This window comes from Rhinolophus ferrumequinum, chromosome 3 (assembly GCF_004115265.2).
Source record: "Rhinolophus ferrumequinum isolate MPI-CBG mRhiFer1 chromosome 3, mRhiFer1_v1.p, whole genome shotgun sequence".
NCBI lineage: Eukaryota > Metazoa > Chordata > Mammalia > Chiroptera > Rhinolophidae > Rhinolophus > Rhinolophus ferrumequinum.
Window position 1 is genome coordinate 7,147,293 of NC_046286.1, and position 22,914 is coordinate 7,170,206.

Here is a 22,914-nt window from a genome sequence, read left to right on the forward strand (position 1 = left end):
ATACTTTTATGTGCTAAATAAAAGACAGTCACATTTATTTGTTTTTTTATCAATTTGAGAAAAGAGGAGCATAGAGTCTTAGCTATACCTATTTGGCTTTGGAGTAAATTATTAGGATTTGGATTCTGACTCTGAAATAAGCTAGGTTATTTTAAAATAACCTCTGTAAGCCTCATTTTACCCATTTCCAAAATATGAATATTAATAGCAGCTAGTTAATGTTGCATGATTTTTACAATATTGTTTTTTCATAATATTGATTTTTACAATATTGTTTTCTCATAATATTGTCGTAAAGATTCAAAATCAATATTTGAATTTTATGTAAATGAGTGTCTTTTTTCAGCTTCTAGATTTTGAAACACGGGAAAGTCAACGATTGATCAATGTTGTACTGAATTTTGAGTTTGTATCTAGTCTTATCTTGGAAAGTTCTAAAATATAATGTTTTCTTTTTTCTTCTTTAATGTAATAAATTGCTGAAAATGGGCAGTTTTATTTGAAATCAATAGTACTTTGTTTTCAATTCATTTTTGCACATTTGGCATTAAAAATAGATTTTTTATTTGTCAATTCATTCTTTAGTAATTTATCAAACTAATGTAAACAGCCATTAAAAAAATCTTTATGCATGGTCAGGGAAAATGGAGGTAGAAATTAAGATAATTTTCAGCTTAGTAGTGACTCTTTTCTATTTTAACTAAGATAGTATTTTCAACAAATGGAATTGTTAAAAATAGAGTACATGATATGTACTGAGGTATACTTGTCCAATGCTCAGTCATTTTAATATCTCAGCAGCCCAGAATCAAGAGTAATCAAGAGCTAGGCTCAGACTTCTGGTTGCAGGTTTCATAATTGAAAAGCCATCTGGAGAGCTCTGAGGAGGAACAATGACTGTTGGTCCATTACGCAGGTGCAGAGCACAGAGGCCTATTGACGCACCTGGGTTGTAAGGGAAAATCTAGTGAGAAGTGAAATCATGTGTATTTCATTTTCTAAATTAGAAAAAAATAGATCATTTGAGTGTATACAAGGTTCAGAATATTCCTCTACATTATTAAAAAAATAAAAAGTATTGAGAGGTAAATTGAATATGGACCTGGTTTTTACCCTTGAGAGTTGTCCTTTAGAGATATAGATAGCATTTGTGCAGACACCAAAAATAAAACATTTAAAAGATGAGGACATGTAGGCAGTCAGGCAATCCTGGAAATAATTTCAAAGATGTTTCCTCTGGCCCAAAATGTGCACCAGAATTTAGGGATTTGTCACTATTGGTGCAGTAGGCTATTAGTCAGAGTGCGTGGACTGAAGCGTGGAGCAACAGAAAGACAATTTCCAGGTGGGGAAATGCTCATCCAAGCGTTATCCTTTCTTTCTTTTTCTTTTTTTTTTCAGTGTTGGAAAGTTATGACATGTTTCATTTCTATGTTTCTCTTAGTCTCTACGAACCCTGAAATGTATTTTCTGTTTTGTATGTGGATTGACCCTCTAGATTTATGAAGTCAGGATTTTTTTGCCAATGTGCCATTCATTTATAAAACAAGTATTTGTTACTTCTTCCTATTTGAGAGATTCTGAGCCAGAAATTTAAAGTTAAGATACAGTCTTCATTCTATCAAACTCAGTTGTATTATTTTTACCCAATAATTGAGAAAAGAGGCAATAAAACTGAAGAGAAGGAAGTCAGAGAAGTCTTTATAGAGAAGTGTCCTTTTAGTTTTGTTTGATAATTAAGCAGGTCTCCTTAGGGAAAGAAGTATAAAGAAAAATATTTTTTAAAAGTGTCCAAGCTCAAAACTTATTATCTATGAGGTACCTGCAAAACTGCAAATAAATTAATGTCATTGGAGCACAGGATTTTTGAGGAGAGGCAGGAAGTAAAGGCTGAAATAAGTCCAGATAGCGAATTAGTTTGTTATTGCTGCTGTAAAATATTATCACAAACTTAATGAGACAACACAGATTTATTATCCTAGAATTCTGTAGTTCAGAAATCTGACACTTAGGCTAACTTCATGGTTTCAGCAGAGCTGCTTTCTTCTGTGGAGACCCTAAGGATGAATCCATTCCCTTACTCATTGGAATTGTTCTCAGGTATCAGTTTCTTGCAGTTTTCGGCTGTGGATCCCTGTTTCCAAGGTGGCTGCCAGATCGAGTAGCTGCCCGCATTTCTTGGCTCCCGACCTTCTTCCTCCAGCGCAAAGCCAGCAGTGGTGGGCCAAATCCTTCTCGTACTCAGTATCTCTTCTGCCTTTTCTTTCATTGTTGCATGTCTCTGATGGAGTTTTCTGCCTCCTTTTACAGGTCCATTTGATTTCATTGGTTTTACATGTAACATATTCGCAGGCTTTAGGGATTAGGGTTTGGGCATATTTGGGGAGGTCTATTATTCTGCCTACCATGGATGTGTCACATGTGGCAAATGTGTTTAAAGAAAATAAACAGGGGTGTCTTTTACTTCATTTCACAACCTTTAGCATACATCTGTCTATTCAAGTTTCCTAATTCTTTCCCAAATCTAGCATATTTTTTTTCTAAAAATTTCTCCATTTGTTCGTCATAAAACTAGCATGTAGACATGTATACTAATCTATAAAATTATTATATTAAACCTCTATTGTGTTATATATTTAACACTTTCACTCATAGATTTTTGCTGACTTCCTTCTTAGTCACCATTACTAGAAGTTGCCCTTCTCACTGATCTTTTCTAAAAAATTACAAGTTTTTGTTCTGTAGGAATTTTTTATATATTCTTTGTTTTCTATACTACTTATTTTTATTGACTTAGTCTTTTTCAGTTTTGTCTATTGTTGTTTTTTCCCAACTTCTTGAAATAGTTGCTACCTTATTAGCATTATTTCACTAAATTATTTTCTCATAAGTCTGTCTAAATATGAAATTCTGTGTACTTTTTTCTGTACCCCGCAAATTTTGGCATCTACTGTTTTCACTGACATTTAGTTCTAAGTGTTTTTAATTTCTCTTAGAGTTTCCTCTTTCACCCAAAGAATTAGTAAGTTATTTTATTAATAAGTATTTTATTTTGTATGCAAACATTGGGTATTTTTTTGCCATATTTAAAAGAAAATATTAATTTCTATTTTATTGCATTATTAGTGAAGAGCACATTCCGTATGCTCTTGATTCTTTGTGGAAAACAAAACTTCTTTTTCAAGTTATTTCATGGTAAACACTTGAACATTTTTCATTAGTGCTTAGTGTAAACATGCTTTTTTTGTTTAAGTGTATACAGTTCCCTATATGGCTATCAGGTCAGTTTTCTACTTGGATTATTAAAATTTTATGTATTTGGGTTTATTTCTTCTTTTACATATCAACTTCTAAGAAAAATAATAAGTACCATTTAATATTTTATTATTACTTTAATATTTGGGGGCTATATTATTTATTATCCATGAATTAAAGGTGAAATCTATCAAATTTATAATGAATAGAAAATGATTATGTTATAAGAGGAGTTTAATTAAAGAAAACGAAAAGCTGTTCACTAATTTTATTAACTAGTTAAGTATGATAAAAGAAAAAATTGACCATTTAATTTATGAATATTAAGAACGTGTGGTATCTTGTCTCATTTTGTGAAAGGTAATCACTGAGAGAAACAGCACATATTATAATTAGAGATTTGCACACATTTTTATTAATACATTTAATATAATATCAATGACACTATCTCTTCTAATGTTTATCATTATTGGAAAGTATAGGTAAAGCTATGAGAAAATGAATAAGAAGCATGAGGATTGGAAGAAGAGATCTTTCTTAAATGTCATATAATTATCTAAACAGAGAACTCAAGAGAATCAAAAGATGAAAACATTTATTAAGGTGGCTGGATAAAATATCAGCTAATTGACTTTGATATCACTTCTCTATAGCAGCAGCAATTAATTAAGGTGCATTATATTTAAAAAATATTACTCATAATAACAACCAAAATATAAAATACCTAGGAAACAACATAAAGAGCTGACATTTTATAATATAAATTATGGCTGAAATAAAGTAATAAAAATAGATTTAAATAAATGGGAAAGTATATTATACACAGGGATGAATAGCTACATTTACACATTTAACATCAGTTTCCTCCAAAATAAGACATATTATTCATACAATCAAAGTAAGATTTCCGTCTGTGTACTCTGAAACATTTGACCATCTTATTCTAAAATAGATATGAAAGCATTCTCTTGCAGAGATGGCTAAGTCAACTTCAATAAAGAAGATGAAGGCACTCTCACTGACAAACACTGATATGTTCTAAGAAACCATTTTACTAAACTATTACAAACACAAGGAATTTCACAAAGAGAACAAAATAGAGGTCACAAAAACATATGTATGTATATATATTTCTTTCTGTGTATTTCATATATGTATATGAAAATGAAGAATAGTTTATCACAAATGGGGCAACGATGGGGCATTTTAGTAGATAGTTTTGAGAAAACAACCCACTCTACAAGAAGAGCATAGCTGTACCTGTACTTTATTCAAGATCGTGTTGCACTCAAAATGTTTTCATATTCAAAAGATAGAAGAAAAGAAAAAGTATAAAGAGAATAGAAGACAACTGGGAATAATTTTTCATTTATTACCAAGCGTGGGAAAAGCTTCATTTCTAAATGAGATCTAAACAGCACAAAGCACACATCAGATCATGAAAAGGCAGATTTGACAACACACAAAAATTTATTTAAAATTATCTTTACTAAAAATCTCCATAATAAAAGTTACAGATAGATAAATAACTAGTGAAAGCTTTTTCTAAATATCTTCTAAAGATCTAAAAGTAAAAAAAAAAAAATTTAAATAGAGATATAAATAAGAAAATGCTCTAATTACAGGACAGTAAAATATATATATATATAATACATATATATATATTTTTTATGTATATATAGTTCTTTCAATGGTAAAATTGACAAAGAATTGAACAGGAAGTTTATAAAAGTTGTAGCCCAATGGCTGTGCTAACTTCTTAAATAGTCAGAAAAAAATGCAAATTAAAACATCTGAATGAAAAAGTTTAGAAATGTGAACAATCTGCTGCTGATGAGACTGGGAATCCTTGACAATACAAAAGGAAATAAGCATGTGTGTACTTCAAGATTCAATGATCCTACTCCTCAGTAATATGCTCCCAAAGGGGAGAAAAAATTCTCAATGGACCTGAGAAGACATGTAACACGGTATATATGGCAACTTTGTCATGGTAGGTAGATAGATATGGAGTGGGGAAATGCTAAGGCAAGCTAGAAACAGTAAGAGGAAAGGGACTAAAATACACACAGGACCATGACAGATCTCAAAAATCTGAAGACGATTGAGAAAAATAGTAAATAGCTCTTAAAGCTTAGTACTATTTGTGTAAATTAAAATAACATATTGAAAAAGTAACAGTATGTATTTTAATAATAACATTTGCATATTAAGAACATATATTGGACATGCTGGATTGATGACTATGGAAGAGAGGGATAGAAATGGATTTGAAAGAAGGGGAAAATAAGACAAGAAATATTTATATCAGAAAATTTGGTAATAGTAGTGTAAACTCTTAAATATTTCTTTCTTTCTTTTTTTTTCCGTCTAAAGCAAAGTGTGTCCAGAATTAGGAGAGGTAAGTTAGTGCAGCTCATATGTAATATCACTCCATCACACTCTGTGTATCTGAAGCATCTAACTGGGTTCATCACGGTTGTGACATATCTGTTTTACATCCAGGTTGGTACATGCATTCCGATTGAGAATAAGGGTAAGACTTGGAGGCCAAACACAAGACAGGAATGCCGATTGGGTCTGTCTCTTTCATATTGCTTTCCAGAAGTCTCACTCAGAACCTTTCGGTTGCATCTTATTGGCCAAAATTATGTCACATGGCTACCTCTAGCTGCCAGGGCACTAGGAAAGCTCAAGCATTTAAACTTTTGACCTTGTAGAGTAGAGGAAAAGTAGAACAAGTGTCATTGTAAACGTGTGCCCAATACGGACCTTGTGTATGCGGGCTCTATTGATCTATTGGGCTGCACATTTCCAGTAGGGAACCAAAGGAAATAGAGCTGGGTGCCCGAGGCACGCAATAGCAGGTGGATTTGCTGACATAATGATCAATGTTTCGGTATAGAAGGTAACCACATTCACTGGCAATTCCTGACAATAAGTAATGAAATAAAGAACGTGCTATTTTTGAAAGGTCTATATGACTATGAGTTGTGGGCTATGTTGTAAAAGAGGTAAACTAGAAACAGAAACTGGCGTAGGGAAGTGTTTTATTGTACAGTAAACATGTATGGAATTCATTGCCCTTGGTTTGATTTCTGGCTGCACTAGTTTCATAAACTTGATGCTCATTAAATCTTTCTGAGTCTTATTTTCATCTAGAAATTAGTGATAATGATGCTAATTGTTACAATAGATAAGTGAAATAATGTTTGTAATTTACCTAGTAGTGTAGCACTTTCAGTATAGACAAAAACATTCTCATCATGACAAACCATATCTAAATGACACCTTTCAGAAACATTATACTTACTGGAATTTTTTCTCATTGCAGACAAAAACAAGATAACAATGTACTATGCAGTGTATTTCTCATATCAAAATGTTGCTCTTAGCCAATGAAATGGGCAAAGTAGAAAATAGCAAGTAATTAGATTATGACTCCAAGCTAATTCTTATATCAAGGAACTAATAAAAGCTAATCTCCCAAATCCCAGTGGGAGCTTAGAGAAAGACAGATGGAATTCTATTCTCATCACAATTCACAATAAGCTCAGTTAGTCCTCCAACTCATCCTCCAATTATTCTCTCACTTGCTAAATAAGTCAGTCTATGTCTCAGGAACGCTCTGCCTCCCTGCAAGCATTTTCTGTACATAATCCCTACAAGACAGAGCCTACTTGGATCCTTTTCTTAAAAGTTGGATATTACAGAATACCAGCACGCCTGAAGTTTCCTCCAAGTCTTGCAAAGAGTTGATTTTGTGTGCTCTGCTGGACTATCACACAGATGGTGGTTGGGAAGATAAGAGTACCCTTGAGGTTTTCTGCTTGAGGATATTGTTTATTGATGGCTAGTGGTGAACATGAATTCTCCATCTACCCCCAACTTCCCCGCTACTGAAACTACGGTGCCATCTCGCTACCCACAAAAACTAACAACCTTGGCAAAGAGATATCTATAAGACAAATATCGCTTTCTGTGAGTGTGTGTGTGTGTGTGTGTGTGTGGTGTGTGTGTAATGCAAATATAATCATAGATCTACAAAAGATAAAGATCTCAGTGAGAAGTTTATTCAGAGGATGAAGCTATGTCTTTGTGAAATCATTCTCATCTACATAGTGAAATTATTTTGGTAATTGTAGCACTATCTTAAGGATCATGAAATGTGTACTAAGTCTTTTATTTAATTTTCCTTGTTTGATTCATTTGCCCAAGTAAGCCAAAACTTTGTTATTCACAGTGTTTGACTAATAAATAACAAAACTCTACTGATTACTATAGAAATATTATGTATTCAAATTTTAACAAAGCATTGACAATTTCAACTATTATGAATAATTCGGCATATTTTAACTAAGCATGATAATAAATAGTAAAAAAACTTTAAATGTTAGCTTTTGTAACAAATCTCATAATGAAAGAGAGTTGTTTCCAAACTCCCTTTATAGAAGACAGATGGAATTCTAGCCTAATCACAATTCACAGTGAATCCATTTACTCCTTAAACCCATCCTCCCATTACTTACATCTCTATCAGGACCCTCAGGTAACATTCTGGTATATTTACTAATTAAAAAAAAGATAATATGATTTTCATTGTATCCAATTCTACAAAAAAGAAAACAAAAAACAGATTTCTAATACTTATTGACCTCTGGCTGTAGTTGTTAATATACATTATCTCATGTAATCCCCACACCAACCCGTGGAGGTTGGGGCTATTATTTTTCCTACTTTACAGAAGAGGAGATGAAGGCTGAGAGGATAAGGACTTGTCTGAGCTCGAGAAGCTAGCTGGTAGTCGGGACAGATGGGCAGCAGGACTCTATCTCCAATGCCTTGCTTACTTAAAAACCATGCTCTACTGCCTTCTCTCAGAGATTTCCTTTGTGTGCTTTGTTTAAATTGCAGTTATGTCTTGGCCAAATGTCGAACTTGAATATGAGGCTATTGGTATTCCGGTCAGTGACTGAAACTTGTATTTAGTTCTGTAATGTACTGCACATCATGAGTGTAAGAGTAGAGTTATATGAAAGGAATAAACAATTGTTCACTTAGGGCACAAACAGATTGCCTTCCTTATGGGCCCTATGTCAACCTGTGAAAGGATGTTCCTTCATGAGTTTAAAAGTATCTGGCCTCTTACAGGTGGTTTATAAAAATAGGCTGAATGAATTCTAAAAACAAAGTGATTTGAAGGCAGTTTATTTTCTTCTATGGGAACACATCACAGACGCCAGAAGCAAGCAAAATAAGTATATCTGGTTGCTCGCTTATATGTCACAGGTGCCCCTGAGCTGCCTTATAATAATACACTAGAAATAATTCTGTCTTAGCAACCAAAGCTTAATAAGAACAAATCTCTTTTTCACATTGAGAATTGAATGTTTTTGCGTATAAAATTCTAAAAAACATGGGTACCAATATTGAACAATAGTGAATGACATTAAAGCTGAATAATAAAATAATGCAATTCTTTTTCTATGTTGGAGCACCTTCTTAAAGATGATCGTTCTCTGCTAATCTTTTAAACCTACAGTATTTTAATCAGGTAAAATTATGCCTTTATAAACTCTCATTACTAATTTTATTTTTCTTGTACTTTATAATGTGAGTAACATCAAATATTAAAAAATAGTTGAGATATAAATAATATACAATATTTTTCTATGTTCCTTTAATAATGTAGGTAAAGGCAACTTTTTAAAATGGTATTCTATTAACACATACTCTAAATAAAATTGCTAAAATTAAACATAATTTGATGCTTTCAGTAAATACAACATTAAAATAGTTGCTGGAATAATAAAAAGTATGTAAAGAACACATAATGCAATATATAGACGATGTATTATAGAACTGTACACTTGAAACCTGTGTAGTTTTGTGGACCATTGTCACCCCAATAAATTTTAAGGAAAAAAAGTAAATTTTCCTATTAAAGTAAAAATTTGTAAATAATAAAAAAATCTGTAAAGCCAAATCTCATTATCAATGTAGTATTGCCTCTAATCTACATTATAGTATCAACTCAATATATAAATTAAACATATTTAGTGTTGTGTTCATCTATACTTTTTCAGGTGAGATGACCACATCAATAAATTTAGGAAAATCCCCAACAGGAGTGGAGCTTAGTGTATAAAATACTTTATGTGCTCGACGTTCCAATCAGAGTAGACCATGAAATGCATCTAAATTCCCTGCAATAGTTTGTCTTCTCCACTTCCCTTTAAGCCACACTGACTGGGGCTGAGATGCTCCAGCAGTTCTTTCTGGCTGCTGCCAACATACTCTGCAGAGCCACTGGTAGGTATCATCATTTTTATTCACCCTCAGTCAACAACACATAAGTAAGGTCTTCATTAGATCCTAGAAGTGAAATGAGGGAAGGATAGTGGTGAGGTAGGAAGAGGCACACCGGGCTGTGGTTCTTTAGGACCTGTGTGAAGATACCCTTATCTCTACACTTCTATTTTATGATCAAGTATATATATCACTGTGCATCCCCAGCTACACTGTGTTACATTCTCTACATGGTGAAATTCCGTGAAGTCTCGTGGATAGATGGGAATAGGTGTCCATTTAGACTGAATTATGGTACACGTATAGAGAATCGATATGTCCCTGAGGCAGGATAGGGGATGTGCGTCACTGTTCTTTCCAGGAGAAAGAAAGGTGTTTCTTTGGTTTGCTGCTTATTGATTTCGGATAGATAGCTTTATACCAGGTGCTAAGACCATCTGACAGACCTTGCAATTTGAAACCCACTTTATTAAGTTTATAATCATCCACTTTTATTTTTAAGACCCATCCATCTTTTTCAGTGTTCAAATAGTAGGTTAAGTGGTGATATTATCGGCATAGTTTCAAATCTTTGATGTCGCTCTAACACCATGACTGTCCCAGAATATACAACTGCTTTAGCTTACTCTTTTGATATGGAAGATAATTTCTGAGCACATCTTCTTGGTCATTTAAATAAAAAAAAAATATTTTATGCCCAGGGCCATGGAAACAGTGAATGGATTTTACATTTGCTCCAAATATCTATTCCAACTACATGCTCAGAAGTTGAAGGTTAACCATTCTATGGATTTGGGGTCCTGCTGTCCGGAGCCGGAGGCAGACTCAGGCCCAAAATCCACTTATTAACATGAGTATCCATGAGGCTTGATAGCAGGGTTTTTCCTCGGGAGCATGCAGACTCCACTTCCCTCAAAGGCCACGCAGTGTTTTTAGCTCACATTTGAACAAAAGACTATCTATCTATTTATCATAGTGGCCTTTCTTGCTTTATGAATCTAGCAGGAACTGTGTTGGGGGAGGGGACATCAAAACTCCTCTGCGTCCTATGAATAGATTATTTTCATTGCATTTATCTGTTCTTCATTGCCTCTGGTAAATACTTGCCTCAGCCATCTGAGAAATTCATTCTTTTCAGTGAAATTAGGAAACTCCATTCAGAGATATAATTTCCCACCTACGTCCTCAGGCTACACATAACACGTACTAAAGGCGTGTTTTCTCATATTTGCTACTTCCCTCACCAACACAATTTTCAAAAAGGTATCCGAAGCAGACGCTCAGGGGACTTGCTAGGCTATGATTGAGTAAGATTCACATGAGGCGTCTCCTCTAATGTCTCTAGCTCTTTTGATTATTCCCATTACATAATCAAATTACGTGTTAGCATCCAAATTCAGTTTTTCCATAGATCAACGTGAAGTTCAAGCACAACTCGACCAAACTAGTGGACCAGACCTTTTACAGATCCAAGATTTCTCTTATTGGCTAATTTATCCACAAATAGGGCCTGGTTTAATATACTCAGATAGTTCCCCAATGTATTCTTCATATATACTTGCAGTTCTTTTGGTGTTTGGGGCATTTTGAGAGGTGCCAAATAAATAGTATGAAACTGTTGGTTCCCATTTTTAGTCAGACATCCAACCAGTTTCCCCACATTTACGGGCCTTGCCTTGAGAACCAACTGAACTCTTATTTGTAAAAGTAGTACCACTCCAAAACCGCAACTTATTAAAAGCTGATATGAGCATATAATATTCATTGTTCCCTAATTTGCTAATTAGGACATTTACTCCATTACTCTTGGGACAGAGTTTTTAAGTTCAGCAAACTATAGGACTGTACTATTTAAAATCTCACTGTATCAGCTATACTGGCTTAGTCTGTTCGGGCTAATATAACAAAATATCTTAGACTGGAGTGGCTTAAACAACAAACATTTATTTTTCACATTTCTGGAGATCACAAGGTCCCAAATCAAGGCATTAGCTTTTTTGGTGTCTGATGAGACATAATTTTAGTGGAAGAAATGGTTCTGTATTTACCTCGCTGCTGATTAAAACTTTTCTGTGTTGATGTGACAAGAAGCTCAAGCTGAAGTTCTTTATCACTCAGCTCTCCACATTTCCAACCTAAAACCCATTCCTCGCCATCCACACTATTTTAGAGAAATTTGATTTTTTCTTTCAAGGCAGGAAGGGTAGCCATCTTGCCAATATCTTAGAACCAACTTTTACACGAGACTTACACAAAGTACATCCAATCATGGTAACTGCTTCAGTAGCCAGCATGTGCTTCATTCAGATATGATGGTACCCTTACTGTTGATCTAACAGAATTTTATAACTATCTAGAGCATACTTCCTATATTATTTCTCTCCTGCCATGTAAGTCCCACTTATATCTGCTAAAGAAGCCTACAATACACAGATGATTGTAGCAGAAACTGAAAGCATGTGCTTGAGCCAGGAAACTAGGTGGTGATACTTACCCTTTGCTATGGTTAGTACTTTCCTTACAGCCTATTGTATCATCACGATGTGGATCCCAAAGCTGCTAATGCTACCATCGTGACTAAGAATGGCGTCCTGCTTTCCAAGATGGCATTCATGACAAGTCTCCCGCTGTGGTTCCTGGTAGAGAACTGATCATAGGACAGTAACCTGTGTGCGTGCTGAGCAGCAGAAACACTACAGCTGTGCCTGATGTTGGCAGGACCACATAGGTACCTGATGAATGTCAGGTGTGCCTATGCTTCCTGGTACCCAGGTGAAGAGAAGGTCATGAGAGAGTTTTTAGGACTCCAGGGTCACATCATTGTCCTGGATAAGAATGATAAAAACGTTAGATTAGATATTGCTGGGGGAAGGAATCTAAGAAAAGAATATCACTTTGTGTACTGCATTTACACTATTTTCTTACCTTATTTCTGTCCTATGAACTGTTATATTATGACCCTTAACTGTGAGTACATGTAATAGTTCCACTTTAGATGTTAAATGTAATGAAAAATCCTAGACCTCATCCCACAGATTTTGATTAAGAATAAGGTACAGGCTATGAATGCGTAGCTCAGCACTTCTGATTTTGATGTCTTTTCTATGTAGATTTCATATTGCGAAATATAGCATTAATGCATTATGCTTATTAATCAGTGACTATAAGCTAAAGATGTCAGACAAAAATTTAGGTGTGGCCCACTTATTTGAGGGACTCTCTTATTAAAATGTTTTACTGAAATATGAGCCTTTTGAAATAAATAGAATTAACGAACAAAGGCAAACTACCCATAATGATATTATAATATTGTTCCAGTGGTAATTAAAACTTTTACAAAACTATAGCATTGATTAAACTTTTAGCTTAGGATTTCTGTTTTTGTAGCTAATTAACGAGACAACTTAAGACATTCTTCAACTAAGGAGAAAGAAACGCTAGTCAAATATTTTTAAATTTGCCCCTTAGGGTATAAAATTTAATAGTTATCTAGAAAATAAGGGGAAAAATACATTAAGTCCCAGCCTGTATTGTTTAGGGGAAATGTGCTCATGAAAAATACAAATGTTCTTATAATATAAAAAGGCTGAAAGTAAAATAAATGACTATTACAATAATTAGAAAATACAAGAAAAAACAGAAAAGTGGGGCCTACAAAATCCAAATATGTCTACACGTTTTCCAAAATCATAGGTAAACAAAAGTGGAGAGAATTCAAACCACAGTAGCTCAGGTCTGAAAGAGAACCAGAACATAAAGAATCTTACAAATGTTAACATACATGTAAGCAAGTAGATAAACCTCCAAAACAAATCAGAACCGATCTGGATTTCATACTCCTGTGCAGAGTCAGGCAGTGACTGTTAAAAAACCAAGTATATCAAGGACCTCTGCGGAAGAGCAAAATTCATTCCTTTGAAGAAGCTGGTTCTACTGTGACTGGAAAAGTCCAAACAGAAAGGAGAGATGGCAGATGCGCACGCTGGCTGCTGGGTACCACAGTGCAGCGGGTTTGAAACCGCCCTTGACCGGCACTAAGAGTTTCAGAAAGACCTCACTACCGGAAAGCACTGAGACTAGGAGAAAGCAAGCAGGGAAACATGAGAGGCCGTGCAGAGACAAGAGAAAACGACAGAATCAGACATCACCCCCTTTAAAACCAACAAACAAAAGCAAACAAACAAAACCACCCGCATTTCGCTATACCAGCAAGAAAGGGCCATCTGAATGGAGAATCCTAGAAAGCCTCAGCTGGATTCCTGAAGCCTCCTCCAGTGGAGACATAGCTGTTATTGTCAGTTCTGAAAAGTTCAAATCATCATAAAATGAACAAAAACATCATGAAAGCCTGAAAAAGAGTTACTATAGAAATAAAACACAGAATTAAAACATTCTGAGTAAAATACTTATGACAAATCAAGCATAAAGTTGACCAAAACTGTAACTTAGTGTACTCAATAGAATTAAATAACATTAAACTACATTTGTAGAAATGAAAGAACTGCTTAAGTCAAAAAATTAGTACAACAATGGACAGAAAAATAGTTTGAAATAGAAACTCAGTAAAGAAGGAGAAGTAAAAGATGATATTAACTTATAGTAAGTAGTAAATTAGGTAAGTAGTAAGTAGTAAGTAATTAAATTAGGATGCCTAAAGGAGAATTAAATTTACTGAATATATAGTAAGAGACATTAAGAAATGAAAATAAAATAAAATAAGAAAGGAAGTATATAGATCAGAATATATAGATATAGAACACAAATTCTGACATATATATGTATGTGTGTACATACATATACATTTATAACTTGAAATCTCAAAAAAGAAAAAAAGGACATGAAAGAGAACTAGTATTTTAAACTACAATCCAAGAAAATTCTCAAAATAAAAGTCCTGAAACTGCTAATGGAACAGACTTAATGCATACCCAGAGATATTGGCATAGAACAATCAACTTTGCAGCATATTGTATAATAGTATGAAGTAAACATATTTGACTATAATCTAAGACAAAAACAAGGTTGTGACAAAATTTAAATGTCTTATATTATGCCAAAAAGTGGGAATAGAAGAAAATAGGAAAGTAGAAAAAAATTATTGACTGTTGAATAGGTGATAGTCAAATCAACTAGTAGAGCTTAGATAAGGAAAACAAAAAGAGAGTTCATAGATTAGAGTTAAAGGCGGAAAAAAGGAATTAAGGATATTATAAAATTAAGGGTATTATAATACTATAAGGATATTATAAAACACATTAAAAGGAAAATAACTGCTACAAAAATTATAAAACTTTCCATTAGTTCTAAAATAAATACCAAAAAAATAGCAAAGCGATATACTGCCTAGAGAAAAAAAAGTCTTCCCTTCCCTCTCCCCCACCCCACATATATTAAATATAAAATAATAGACACAGCGAGTATAAAAAAATATGGTCGCATTGAGTGTGGTCACATTAGACATATCAGTAAATAAAAACAGATTTAAAAGAATAGTAAAGGAAAAGCTAATAGAAGATCAGTTATAGATGTGTTTCCAGAGTAAAATCTGGAAAACACCTATTTAAAAAATGTGATTCAGAAATGACACAGAGGGAGAGAGAGAGGGTGGGAGAGAGAAAGAGGAGCAAAAATTACCTAAGGCCTTCAATCATACATAATTCTAATCTCTTTGCCCAGCTTTATCTGAGTTAACTTGGTTAGAAAAGCAACAACAACAACAACAACAACAAAAGCTTGTTCTCAGCATGGCTGCAATAAAACTAGTGGAAAAACAAGTGATATAAAAGATCAAGTAGAAAGCGCCTGGGATTGCACCTGCATTTAAAGGACTGGCTGCTACTCCCTTTCGAGCACTTAAATACTATTTCACCCTGGGGAAAGTCGCTTAAATTCTCTAGACTTCTGGCTCCAAACCTGATAATATACTGAACTGAAAACTTATGTGCTCATATCCATATGTACTTATGGATAAACGATTTATATGCATGGCCTCACCTAATTATACCCCAAATCACATGAGAGTGACGCAACAAGGAAGCAATTATTTTCCTTAGGAGAATTACTTTCTGAACTAAGTTAATATATGTTGATATAAGTCCAACTCCCCTGAAATTTGTGTGAGCACTGGGTTTTCTGATTTATTTTCTATTTACTCATTAATGCTTTAGTTTCCTAACTATGTGTATTATTAAGCGTTACCTAGCTTTCACATTCTCCGAATCTACTTTAAAAAAGACAAAATGGGTGTGGTGGGTTGCTCAGTTGGTTAGAGCATGGTGCTTATAACACCAAGGTTGCTAGTTCGATCCCTGCCTGGGCCACTGTGAACTGTGCCCTCCATAAATATGAAAACAAGCAAACAAATAAAGACAAGACAAAACAGATTTCCACCATTTCAGGCAGTTAAAAATAAAACAATTATGAAAATTTTTTAATGAGAGAAGGAATTTTACTTTTCCAGTGTTTGAACTGTGTACTCTTAAATCGTGACTCTTAATGCAGATCTAGTTTTTCCTATATAGACTCAATTTATTTTTCTTACTGTTTTGAATTCGTTGACTAAGGCTTAGCTGTTTTATTTAAAGCAATGGCAATGTCACTTTTAAAGTGGTTAATCTTTCTTGAATTCTAGAATATAAAACACAGATGTAAACGTTTACAAACTAAAAAGTTATTCAAATGTAAAGCCCTGTAAAGGTATTAGTCCAGTCCTGCTGTGACACAACTGAGGACATATTTTTTCAATATTATTTTTCTTATGATTGAAAATAATATGTGCTAATTATCGACTTCAGAAAACATAAAAAAGGGACTGAACAAAAAATGCCTAGAAATTACCAAGGTCAAACATCTCCTATATGTTTCTGGTTATATCTGTAAGTATGTACAAATATATATCAGTTATACAGCTACATATGGTTTTGATAAATAAAATCATTTATATAACATTATTTCATTTAAGGTTTTCATAAAAAAATATTTTCCAGTGCCTTTAATATTTTTTCCAATATATAATTTTAAAAATTGTACAGTATTCTCTAAAACATATATATACTAGATTTAATGTAATTATTTTCCTATGGTTGAAATTATAATTGATGATAACATCATTTTAAACACACAAAATATATGTTAAAAGAATTCAAGGTGTTGATATATGAGTGGAGTGGGATGTCTCCTTAATATATTCCTGTAGTGAATTCATAAGCCTTCTTTAAGGTTGGTCTTGTTGTGGAAGAACTGACTAGGACCGAGAGACTCAAGCGGCTGGCAGAGATCAGGGAGAACACAGCTTTATTACGCCAGCGGGCTCAGTGGGATTGTTCCCAAAGAACTGAGCACTAACTGGGGTCGGGCACTTTGTTTTATATGTTTAGGCCTCCAGGTTGGGGGGGAAATATGGCCGGGTACCAAGGAGATCTGTCACTAGCCAACTGCGTTTCTTCAACATTCGTTGTGATGGGGAGGTCTCTAACCTTAGTGCCTGCAGGAGACAGCTCCGATAAGGGGAAGGAGCGAGACAGCTCCGATAAGGGGATGGAGCTCTTAGCGGGGGTTTGCCTGCAGGAAAAACCGTCCCAACATATTCCCCCCTGTTGATGATCGGAAGGGGAACCCGAAAGAGCGACAGCCCCGCAGGGTGAGGATGTGGGCGGTGGTCAGACGGGAGACAGCATCTTCCATGAAGGGGACAAGGGCAGTAAGGATGTATGGGCCGATGGCAGTAAGGAGGGAAATGGAGAGCAAGGGAGGAGCCAGGAAGTCCAGGACTGAAAACCAAACCGCCATGAGGCGAGCTCCTCGCAGCAGTTCTATATGCGATCCTTGGAGCTTACGGACCCTGGTGGCGGGGATCCCAGACTGGCCCATGTAGCAGCAACATTCTTTCTGGAGGAAGAGACAGGTCCCGCACTTTTTGGCCGTGAGCAGATCCAGGGCTCCCCGGTTTATGAGGGCGACTGCTGCCAGGCTGGAGAGTTGGGTCTGGAGTGACGTGAGTGAGTCTGCGACCCGCTCCATGTCATCATTGATTTCTTGAGAAAGTTTGTAGTAAAAGTCGATGGAAGTTCTAAGGCTGGAGGCACCAGCGGCGACCCCTGTAAAGATGCCAGTGCCTATGAGGAAAGGGATGAAAGCCGCCCGGTGGGTGCGAAGGGAAGGAAAGGCCCGCGACTGGAATCCAGCGTCAGCAAAAACGGCGGCAGAAAGAGAATGAAAATGAGGACGTAGCCACCTCCACCGTGATGTGCACTCCCACACCTGTATGGGTAGCTTCCTTACAGAAGAAAGAGCAGAAGGGCAAAAGTGCAGAAAAGCTCTGGCAGCGGGTGTTGGGAGCCTGGGCGAGGCCAGGGGGCAGGTAACAGGCTAAGTTCCAGGCAGGAGCCAGGGGACGCCGACCGGGCCGGAGACGACGGAGGCTCTGAGCCGCCGGGCAGGATGCTGGGCATCCGGGAGTTTGGCTCTGCGGAGGGAAGTCAGGCCCAGGCCACCGCAGCGAGGCCGGGGCAGTGCAGCCCGAGCATCGCAGCAATCCAGGCCGCCGCAATGTCGCGGAGGGCAGTGCCCTGGACTCCACCGCTATGGGAGGACCCCGGTTTGGGCTAAGTAGGTCCAGCAGACAGACCCTCGGGGAAGAGATTGCAGGGGAACTGGGAGGTCTGAGGCTCTTGTTCCGGATCCCCGGAAGCAGGGACACTTTGAGGAGAGACCCAAAGGGGAAAAGGCAAAGGAGGCCTAAGAGCCAGAGGGCCACAGGCAGGCGAGTAGAGTAGAGGAGAAACCCATAACAGAAATCCGAACGGGAGGAGACCCCGCTGGGTGGGGGTCCAATCAGGCGGAGTCTCAGAGATGAGCAAAAGAGAGGCTAGAAGGGTCAGCAGGCAGAGGGTGAAAACGGTTAAGCGGGGGAACTGTTATGTAGGCGGTCTTTTTGAGCTTGGTCTTCAGTGACTCGTGGGGCACTGGATGAGAAGTCCAGACGGGCTGGTCCGACTCTGCTCGCTTGACTCAGGAGTGGTGAATCCACGGTGTGTTTCCGGAGACCTTAAGAGCAGTGGGGGTGACAAGGATTACCGTGTGTGGGCCCGTCTATATTGGACGGAGGGGCTCAGGGCTCTAATCTTTGACCCTGACCCTGTTACCTGGAAGGTGGGGATGGACGGGGTCCCTAACGAGTCAGGAGTTCTTTCTAGTAGATGTGAGTGCAGGTTCCTAAGGATCTTTCCTAGGGCGATAAGCTGACCTGGGAGTCACCTGCTATTCTGAGGCTGCCTGGGCTGGATGATAGCAACAGGGGAGGCCAGCCATAGAGAATTTTAAATGGAGGAAAAACCATCCTTTTGAGGAGTACACCGGGAGCGGAGGACGGCTAAGGGGAATATATCCATGCATCCCAGGGAGGTTTCTTGGCATAGCTTAGACAGTGTTTCTTTGAGGGTACGGTTCATGCACTCTACTTTCCCTGAACTCTGAGGCCCGTAGGCCAAGTGAAGCTTCCGGGAGACATTGAGGGCCGAGGCCAGAGTCCTTAGTACATCTGAGATAAGGCTGGTCCGTTGTCCTGTGAATGGTGAGGGGAAGCCCATACCGTGGGATGATTTCACGGAGGGGAACTTTGGTGACTTCTCTGGCCTTTCAGTTTGAGTGGGGAAGGCTTTTACCCAGTCGCAGAAGGTACAGACTAAGACAAGAAGGTATTTTGTCCCTCAGTGAGGGGTTATGAAATGATTATGGCTGGAGTCCTTGAAATTGTAGCTCTCGCCTAAGGCCATATGTTGTATAAGTAGCTAGGAAGAGTTTGGGTGGAAATTGCTGTCAGTGTAGCTGCAGTCAGTGTGGGACTCTGGGGAACAAGATTACCCCTGGATTGTCTCATAAGACAGCAGAACTGTGGCTAGTGGCATCCAGTATTGATATCGGCACTTCGATTTTTCTAGTGTCTTCCTCTTCTTCCTTCTCAAACTCAGCAAAATTACAGGTCAACTTTCCTTTTTCTTCCTGCTGATGGAAGTAGGTGAGACTCCCTTTTACAGATGGGTTCTCCATCTGTTAGTAAGGTAACATTAGAGTCAACGCGATCTTTGTTTGGGAGCTTGAGGAGAGGTCATATGTGCATCGCACTTTTATAAGAAATGAGAAGGAAATAATAAGCAATAAATCTGTAGCTGCTGTTTAGACAAACCAAGTAACAAAGAAGCTACAAGTAACAAAGAAGCATGTCCCAATACTGTCAGATAGAAGCCAATCAGCACAGGGGCACCAAACCTCATTAAAAGACAGGAGATTCACAAAGTCAGCCTTTTCCCAAGCAGCTCTCAGTAAATTTCTCAGGTGTGTATTCAGAGACGCTAAGTACGTCGTTTGCTTGTTTCTCAGTTTTGTGACAGCAGTTTTCCTTTGGTATTATATACTATGGCCTTTAAATAGTCCCCATCTCAAGAAGCCAGAGACATTCCACACATCACCCATTATGCCGCACCCGGAACACCAAAGCTATCGAGGAGTTTGTAAGCAGAAAACGCCTCATACAAAAATTAAAAGTTAATTTGTATGCAAAGATTCCCCTTCAGGGGGAGTGAAAAAGCGGCCGTTTTCCTGACTGGGAATTGAACCTGGGTCACTTGGGTGGTAGGCGAGAATTCTACCGCTGCACCACGTGTGGCAAAGTCAAAGAGGAAGAAATCCAGAGGTACCAGCTGGGCGGAGCCTTCCTTTGATGGTCCTTTTTATTTCCTTTTTTCTCTCGCATTACCCAAGTAAAATTGGTTTCACTGTAGTTTGGGGGCTGGGCAAGGCCCAGGCTGCGCTGGCGGAGCATGGGGGCAGCTGGGGTGGCCGCCGGGATGCTCCCGGGTCCCCAAGCCGAGCTGGGGACGGCCCTGCCAGTGGCTGCAGTCAAGCCCCGGTTTTGTTTAGGTTCGCAGCGCGGGAGTGCCTTGGGGCGCAGTGGCAGGGGGGAGCCCCCGGGCTTCCTTAGAGGCCGCCGAGCTAGGAGTAGGGACCCCAGAGCGCTGCTTTAAGGCTTTTGGGTTTCTCCTTCCACCCCCAGGCCCGCTGAGCTTCTACTGTAGAAATGTTCTTGGTGTTGAAAAGGCAAAAGGAAGGGACAGTATTGCCCTGGGGCGCTCGCCCTGGGAGCTCTGTGCGCTCAGCTTGCGCAGCCCGCGCTTGTATCTCGGGGAAGGGAGCTCAAGTGTCTTCTTCCTGGTGCCGTGGACGAGGCTGGAAGTTCCAGGACCCAGGGAAGGGGCGGAGGTGCCGGGTGCTGACCACCGTTGGCTCTTGGCCCCCTCCCCGGAGAGGCTGGTGCGGGGAAGCTCGGAAGGGGCTGTCTCTTCCTCTCCCCTGGGGGTCCCTGTACCAGCTGCGTCCTCTCTCCGCCAGGCTCCCTGGGACGAGGGCCAGAGGGCGTAGCACCACTGGGTACCCGGGTCTAATCTGGCTGAAAGCGCTGCTTCCCAGGGCTGGGGCAGGGAGGGGGAGCTGAGAGAGGAGCCTCTCTCCGCCGCTGTGTCCGCTGTTCCGATGGAGGCGGCTTTCGTGTTGGCTGCAGGGCGCTCCCGCGGCGCCTGGGCTCGGGTCACTCCCCCTCCCGCTCGCACTCGCCGGGAATGGGGGGTTGTGATTGTTCCTCTATGTTGGAGGCGCCTCTGGGCGCTCCCGCTCGCGCTGCGACTCACGCTGTCCCCAAACACAGTGGATCGCGGCTCCCCGAAATGTTTTTCTGGCACTCAGACGTCTGTCCTCAAACATTCAGTAGAGTTTTCTTGTGTCCTCTTGGTGAAGGGGCTTTGTCAGAGGGGCGTTAGGAGTTTCTTTCGTAGCCTGGGTTACGAGAATCCTGCACTGTCCCTTTTACTAGAGCAGAACCGTACCCCAAAGTGGAAGGATCCTGGCAATTTCCAACCAGGAGTTAATGTATGGAAACTGACCCGGTGACCAGGATTGCCGGTCACTACAATATAAACCCGTCAGACGACGACCGGGTCTAGGGTTCCCTCTGATGGCCAGCCGATGTTAAAAGTGGGCTATTCTAATTCACAGAGGGTTCTTAATTTTTCCTGGGGTCATGCGGACCCTATAATCCCCACCAAAACCCTTTCTAAAATTCTTTAACATGCAGTCTAGGACTGCAGGCTTACTCTGCTTCCCTCCCAGAGTTTACAATGTCGCAGACGGTGGGGAGGGGCATTTACTCAGGCGCTGCCCTGCTGGCGTCCCTCGAGGGAACTTAGGAGCGTTTTTGGCTACAGTGCACAGAACAATTTCACAGACCAGGCCACTCCGTGGAGTGAATCACCGTTATGCCAAATGACGCTCTTCGAGAATCAGGGCGAAGCATATTCAGGCTTCCATAGCCAAAGCAATGGAATCAAACAATCAGACACACAATCAGTCACTCACACACCGGGTTGACACCCTACCATGGGTGTCCCTGACTGGGTAGGTTATAAGAACCTACTGGGAGGTGATCAGGCTCCCCTTCTGTCACAATGGGACAGGACTGGCTCCGGACAATGGCCTGGAGGCTTACCTGGTCCGACGGGTGGATCGACTGGTTGTCCCCGGTGCCTCTCAGCGGGTCCAGCTGGGGAGGCGCAGGCCACGGCTGCCCTGGGAAGCCCGGTCCGGGGTCCGCCAAAATCGGCGGGGCGAGCCTACACCCTTCTCGGGCCTCCCGTTGCTCCGTGGCCCGCCTGTCACCCCACACCGGTGGTGCACGGGGCCATTGCGATTGGGTTTCCCGCTCAGGGAACCAAATGTTGTGGAAGAACTGACAAGGACCGAGAGACTCAAGCGGCTCGCAGAGATCAGGGAGAACACAGCTTTATTACGCCAGCGGGCTCAACGGAATTATTCCAAGATTGAGCACTTACCGGGGGTCGGGCGCTTTGTTTTATAGGGTTAGGCCTCCGGGTTTGGGGGGATTCACGCTATTGCTCTTGCGACGCTAGGGATTGCTTAAATCTGGCTGGGGTGCCGGGAGGTTCGCCCCTAGCAGCTGTGATCGTTCAACACTGTTTTGACTGGGAGGCCTCTAACTATGGTGCTGGCGGGAGACACCTCCGATAGGAGGGGGATGGAGCTCCGAGCGGGGCCCACAGGAAAAAACCATCCCGACAATATGTGAAGTGACTTCCTGCATTTATAGTCTGTCACTAGTTTCTAGTCAAGCTGAGTTAGAACTAAATCTAGGTCTAGATCTCCTTCTGTCCCAGCAGGGAGAAAGGAGAGGATGGTAGAGAAGGCATTTCCTCTAAATCCTGTAATGACAGAAGGAGATTTAGAAAAGGTGTCAGAACTTAGATGTTCTGACATTTTCCTCCTGGAAATAGAGAAACAGTGTCT

General features: G+C 39.3%; 1 protein-coding gene across 3 annotated transcripts in view; it reads left to right on the forward strand.

Annotated features, from left to right (window-relative positions):
* Positions 1–22,914, forward strand: part of LOC117020384 (TBC1 domain family member 22B-like) — a 138,335-nt gene that overhangs the window by 100,143 nt on the left and 15,278 nt on the right. The window lies entirely within an intron of this gene.